This window comes from Dioscorea cayenensis, unplaced genomic scaffold (genome assembly GCF_009730915.1).
Source record: "Dioscorea cayenensis subsp. rotundata cultivar TDr96_F1 unplaced genomic scaffold, TDr96_F1_v2_PseudoChromosome.rev07_lg8_w22 25.fasta BLBR01000953.1, whole genome shotgun sequence".
In the NCBI taxonomy this organism is placed as follows: Eukaryota; Viridiplantae; Streptophyta; class Magnoliopsida; order Dioscoreales; family Dioscoreaceae; genus Dioscorea; species Dioscorea cayenensis.
Window position 1 is genome coordinate 2,220 of NW_024087344.1, and position 7,072 is coordinate 9,291.

The 7,072-nt window shown below is 32.8% G+C and overlaps 1 long non-coding RNA gene across 1 annotated transcript; it reads right to left on the bottom strand.

Moving 5' to 3' along the window:
- Nucleotides 1-657: 657 nt before the first annotated feature.
- LOC120255342 lies at nt 658-5,746 on the bottom strand. The gene is made up of 4 exons (XR_005534982.1): nt 5,256-5,746; nt 2,711-2,768; nt 1,631-1,771; nt 658-1,287 (listed from the first exon to the last, which is right to left on the bottom strand). It is a non-coding gene; the product is annotated as an uncharacterized LOC120255342 (long non-coding RNA).
- Nucleotides 5,747-7,072: the final 1,326 nt, after the last annotated feature.

Genomic DNA, 7,072 nt, shown 5'->3' on the forward strand with positions numbered 1-7,072 from the left:
ATATAACAATCAAAAAAACAAAAACAAAAAACAAAAGTTCACCTTGCATCAAATAAAAATTGTTTAAGCATAGTAAAAACAAAAACCAAAAGTTCACCTTTCATCCAATAAAGATTGTTTAAGCATAGTTCTTTTACTAGTGTGTTTCACCATTGGGCTTGGGACTCTCATAGATAAATCAGAAAAAAAAAAACCCAAGATCATATGACAAAGTTCTTCTATAAATTGAAAGCATCATATAAAATTATTAACAAGTAAGCTTTCATGCAATTTCACAATCAAACTGAGAGAAATTCATCAACTTAGGGAATCTGTACATAACAAACTCGTACATGTTTTAATATTGTCTAAAAATTAAAAGAAGAACAACAAAGTTTCAAGGTTCATATCCAAATAAGTTTAAAGTAAATGGCAAACAAACAAAAGATCCATACAAACTTATGCTTGACATAACCATAAATTATAGAAAAATAGTCATTTCTCGCAGCATCTACATGGTTTCTCTAACAAGATTAACATACTCTGACAAGATTGAGTTATATCAACAAACCTGAGAAGAACTTGGGAATAACCTTACCATAATCCCACTAAAACATGTAATAATCATTCTTAAAAGTAATATTGAAATGAATATATAAAAATAGACAAAATCATCAATAGAAGAAAATGTACAGCTGATCCTTCATCCATCCAAGTTGACATCTTAAATTCCATGTCTTAAAATAAGTTAGGAACTATTTCAAATACAAACAGAGCAGTTTCACTTGACGTAATTAAATATAAAGTGAATACATACTTACGTAAAAGCATTCTCACATGCTGAAGTCTCTCACAAAAGCAATAAAGATGTCCAATCACAATTTGCACAAAGATGGCTTCCTCAAGTAAAAAACATCAACAAGATCTTTGTTGCCATGCAATCTCTTAAAGATCATATCTGTCTAGATCACTTTAGCCTTCGGTGCTCCATAAAGCTTATGACAATTTCTTCTTCCATGTCTTCTTCTTGGCCTCTTTAGTTGATGCTACCAACTCACCACCCTTATCCTTAAGGTTGTCTATCGCAACATTTTCATTATTAGGGATTGCTGTGGGGCTAGTCCAAGCAATGCTCTTGCTTGCAAATCATCTTGGCACTTCTTGTCTTTGGCCAAAAGTCTCTAAAGGTTCACAATCCATTGGCATATTAGGAGTAGATGGATTATCATCTTCTGGGTTCGCACAGCCAAATTGGTGGTAGATTGATCTTGCTTGATCACTTGTGGTGTGATAATCCCCAGCAACCAACTATAGCTCATAAAAGAAAGGTATAAGCTTATTTAGATACTCTTTGCCTTTTGGTTGTCCTTGTATCAAGATATATCATGGAATACTAATTCATTAAATCATAAAATGCTAATAAAATTCATTGCACAACTAATAAATAAATATAACTAATATACCTCTCATCTTCAAACTAATATCTTTTCCGTGTTATTCCAAACAATGACACTAACATTTATATGTTTCTCGATCTCTCGGTATTTTTGTTTCAGGGTGTGTATACGATTCTCAACATTGTCTGCATCTACAGAATAGGCATGGAATATGCTATTCATAAGGTTAATTATCTGACTCCACAAATGTTTACCTTTTGAATGATTTGTCAACTTTCATACTGCTCTTTGTCATAACTGTAAGAAACGGTATTAAGACATTATCCATCTCTTTTGTGCATTTTTTGTTTGGTGTCACTTTCACTTCACACTCGGTGCCCGTAAGACATTGTTATCTGATATTGGCATATTAAATATCAAATTTACAATGCCAAAAATAGTCATAAGAACAGTTCTCAAAGAAACAAAGCAAAGACTCCATTACTTTAATAATAACAACGGAGTTCATTTGTAAAGAAAGTAATGACATGCTAGTGAATTAATTCACAAAATGGAAAACTACATCCACATTAACACAAAAGAACCAAAGTTGAAACTTAAAAAAAAAAAATACAATTGTATTTTAATAGCAACACTTCTAAAGTGCAAGCCAAAAAATGTAGTCGTGCCACATATCATTGGTGATTTTTCTCATGAAGTTCCCTCAAGAGCATTTATGCCTCATGTTGTTCACCTAGTATGATAGGCCTCTCATATGTAGGCTCTTCTTAATCACTAGGAACATCCTCTTGTAATAGCATATCATCTAGGTCTATTTCCATTACGAAATTGTGCAACACACAACATGGAAGAACAAGACCCACTTGAACCTAAAATTTTGAACCAATTCTTCAAAATTTCGAAAGCTCTCTCTATTTTTTTATCTAAGTTGCAAATGATGAAGATTGAATAGATTCTTCTCATTTTGAGGTCTATGGCATACTTTTTCTAGTAGATAATACCTACATTTTTTATGACATATAAATTTATGTGTCGTTGTGTGCTAATCATCAACAATATAGTATTTTCCTGGCATAAATTAGACAAGTTTTTTTTTTTACTTTTTTTCCTAGGAATTTATATAAGTAAGGGAAAACCTTAAAATGATTACTATGTTATTAAAACCAGAGAAATATCCAGGCCATGTGGAGGTGGTCGTGATAATGCGTCCTTCAAGACTAGATAGTCATTTGTCAAAACTTCCCAACTAGCCAGATCATGTATAAATTTTAAGTCTAGATCACATGCAACAAATACATTTTGCATAATGCTTTTCCAAACCCAAAATTTACTACCTAGATTTGCACCAACCCTTGCATTTATATGGGTCCCATAAATGAATCCAATACAGTCCTGCAAACAAAAAGTCAATTAGCATGCCCTTGTAATGTATGGATATCCTTAGCAATGTAATGAAAATGGGGGAAAAAATACACAATATCTTGAAAAATGGATAGTAATTTGGGATTTATTTTATATCAAGATGTAGTGAACTGCCCGGTTGTTTAAGAAGCAAATCTCTTATATTGCAAATAGCTCCTAGCACATCAGTAAAACACTTGGTTTTTGTGGCACCTGATCTAATAAAATCATTTTTCATTGCCCTATTTTCTTCACGGTGCCCGACTATATGTAGGAATAGCACCACTTGTTCATCTATTGTGATGTGGATGGTATTCCTCAAATGATTACATTATCTTAATACAGAGCAGACTCTAAGAAAAGTGTCATTAGTCATCGTGTATATTCAACACAATTTAGCACTCCTCCTTGAAATATTCGAGTCATGTGCACACTCCGATGAATATTCCAAATTGAGGAGGGCTCTCAAGGTAAGACATGTCATCATTGTTGATTAGCAAATATAAATAAAATTATTGCCATGGTTATGTATACTGGTGTTTCAAGGTAAATGTGACAGTCTAAACTGTTATTAGTCATTACAAACCTATATCCAATTGAGATAAAAAATTTCAAATGTATATTATTGTAATGATGTAATTTAGATATAATACACATTTATAGTTATTATATGCTATAAAAAATAAATTTAAGATATAATCCATATTGAAATAAACTATAAACTATCTTTAGCTAATCTAGATATAAAATAAACATAATTTATGAAGGTAATGAAAGAAGCACGTGTTGCATACAATGCCACACTCAATTATGCATGATTGACATTGGCACGAACTTCCAATGAGAAATTTTCTAATTGATTAAATTCAATCTGTAACATTAGGTAAGCATTTTGCAAAATGATACATATACCAGATTATAAAGGAAAGCAATTTTGAAAGAAATGGCATAACCTAATGTAGTACTTGCAATGAAATAGAGAGAGAGCAACCAATAATGTGTGAAGGGGAATCAAACTAGATCCCTAAAATTCCTAACCCCGACACCAACTAGCCAAAATAAAGATGATGTTCACTTGCATATAAGAAAGAAGAGAATGAACTTAGTATTTTGTATCAAAATTTGTAGTAAGCATAAATGGAAACAGATTTTGATGATTTTTTTCAATGTGGTATGCTGCATACAAATTGGAGTGCAACTTGTAGGGGGCCAACTCTTATGGTTGAAACAACATGTGTTCTTAAACATAAGGTTAGATATAATAAATTAAAATACAACAACCAATAGTATTAGACTAGACAATTTAGAACCCCGCCCTATCGAGATTTACGAGTTATGGCATACCTATAAGAGAGGGAAAGGACCAATATTTGAAGAAAGAAAAAAATAATATCAGAAATCATCCAAATCTCCATTACTGTCAATTGACAGCCATGCCATTTACCAAAGCTTGTTACAAGCTCAAACCAAACAAGTACTAATATCTGTCTATACGCCAAGTATGGTCTTTAGTAATATGAGATTCACAAAGGAAAAGAAAAAAGTTGATCAAGCATGTTTATATCTATATTGAAGATGAACTCTACAATCAACTACAACTATTTTTTGTCATGTCTAATTTTTCATGCGCATTTTCTCTTGTTTTTGATGTGTGATTTTTTTGTTAACTTGAAAGTTAGAAACATTAGCCATAGAATCAACTACAACTATTTTAGTTACAATACATTTTTTAAAAAAGTAGATATTCTAAAATTTTGAGAAAAATTATGCTAGGTTAAGGCAGAGCTTTCTTTCAACCATCTAGCATTATGATACTCACTAACATCATGAAGAAAAAAACAAACATTTCTTACTAGAAACAAAGTATAGAAAATTCTTGAAAATTGGAAAATCCATTATTATTTTACAAGTGGCAGAGACAATGTGCAATGTACAAGGCCATCCATAGACTAAGAATAATTGTTATAAATAATTATAATCATGAATATAGTAGCTTAAAAGTAAAATCACAACTTTGATTTTGCAACCTCAACAACTTGATAAATCTCATGTACCTTGCCTTGCTGTAGATGATCCATCAAACTCTGGATATTTTTTCATCTTTCTTTTTCATTGTCATCTTATTTATAGATATAAAAGTAGATTTCCATCTAAAGTAGATTATATACTTTAGAACATATACATTTATTTAAGTGAGTGTATATCCAAGGGGGGAAGGGGAGGGGGTGGTTGGGGTTTTAAAAAAGAGGGGAAAAAGCCATCAGGCATCACGCTCCTATGATTAACAATTCAAGTAAAGCATTAAAGATTGAAAGAAAGGAATGTTATTATGAGCATTAATATTTGGGGAAAATGAAAAATGAAAACAGAAGAAACACATTTTCATGTTAAAAAACATATAAATTTCACAAGTAGATGAATCTCAACAAAGAAATGCATATTTATGACAAAAATTTACTCCCACTCCATAGGGCCTACCTTCAGTTCTTCAAAATAGAGTTTGGATTCTCCTTTTCAAAGATTTAGGACCTTAAAAAATTCATTTGGAGAACTAGCTAGCCTTGGAGAAACAAATCTGGTGGGAAAACGAGATTCATGAAGGAGAGATCAAGGATGGTTGAGAAGGATCAAAGAGGCGTCATTAGTCAAGGATGGGGAGGTTATCTTGTCAATGGAGTGGAGTTTGGCTTCCAGTGACTATGGAAGGCATGCGAGGAAGCAACCGAGATCCAGCCAATCAAGATTTTGATTTTGTAGGAGATTGGGAGCTTTGAGAAGCCAGTTGGAGAACTAGTTCAAGTGACTTCAATGGATATAAACACCCACTTAAGTTGGGTCTAAGTATTTAACTCAAGACGGTGCTCTAATACATAATTTAGTTGGGATCTCTCTTGTAGAAGAGAAATGGAAAGAATATGATAGGAAGAATGAGAGAAAAAAATAGTTTCCAGCTTTGTTCCTGTTGAATATCTAGCATGTTCCTTCCTCTTCACCTTAACAAAAATATTCATTTTTTATACCCTTTTGACTCCACCAGCTTAGTTTTTTGCTTCTAAATACTTTTCCCCCTATTAGATCTTTGGGGTATGTTTTAGCGTTTTTAACAATTTTATCTCCACTATTTGACATTTAAGCAAGCCCTTGCTCCCATTAGAGATTGCCTCTTCTCCATTAGATGAGGTAGATGAGCTTTAGCACCATGCGAGGTTTAATCCCCTTTATTGCATTGATGATTTATTTGAATTTGTGAGTTTGAATTATACAACACATCCATAGATTGGATGTCACACCCTAGCCCGTGGCCAAGCACATGCCAATAGCCATGATATCCCAAAGTAAGGGACATGAACACCCACCTTACCTCGGGACATCGTAAGGCAACAACATCCTGTAACTTTTATCACAACTATATAGATTTGCAAAACTCACATAAAATGCTCTTTTAAAATAACATAACATCAATAAGTGTAGCACTCCAAAAATTGTTGAAAACAAAATGGGAATTGACAAATTGTAAGCATTTATTACACACTAGTGGATCCAACTAACATGTCTGAATAGAAAAATATAATCCAACCTAACAATAACTCTGGAAAGAGGAGATACCTAGCACAGCTCCCTAACGCCACAGCACAAAGAATCATTACTTGAGGAAAAATGAAAAGCAGAGTGGATGAGTAACATAGTTATTTAGTGAATGGTTATTGAGGGTAATGGAAACATTATTGAATACCATAAAATATTGCATTTAAAATACACATTTCAGGAATAATTTTGAAACATGGAATGAAACTGATCAACAAGTCTCCCATAATGTAATAAGTTCAACTCAAAAAGATTTAAAACTAACAAAAACAATAATAATCAATTCAAATTTGTATATAAAAACAAATATCATAAATTGGCCAAAAAATAGTTCTCAAACAAAACCACTATCGCAATTAGGAATGGGACCACCAAGGCTAGTTACAAAATTTTAAACATGAAAACGAGTCCACCTTGGCGTTGGTCTCTGAGTTCACATGTGAGGTGATGAACAGTGTCTCAGAATAAATGAGAGTACCCACCCACTTCCAATACAGGTTCTCTTAGTGGCTCCCAAATGGGTAACCAATGTCAGCCAGCCTGTCACACCGCCTCTTACTTGGACTGGGCCATGGAGACCACCACTATAGTAGCTAAGTCACAAACTCACTGTCACCAAAGTCAAAATATCACATGTCAACATAATTAAAATAAAGACTTTTCTATATCAAACCATAGTATATCATAACTCATGAATAGCCACATAAAAA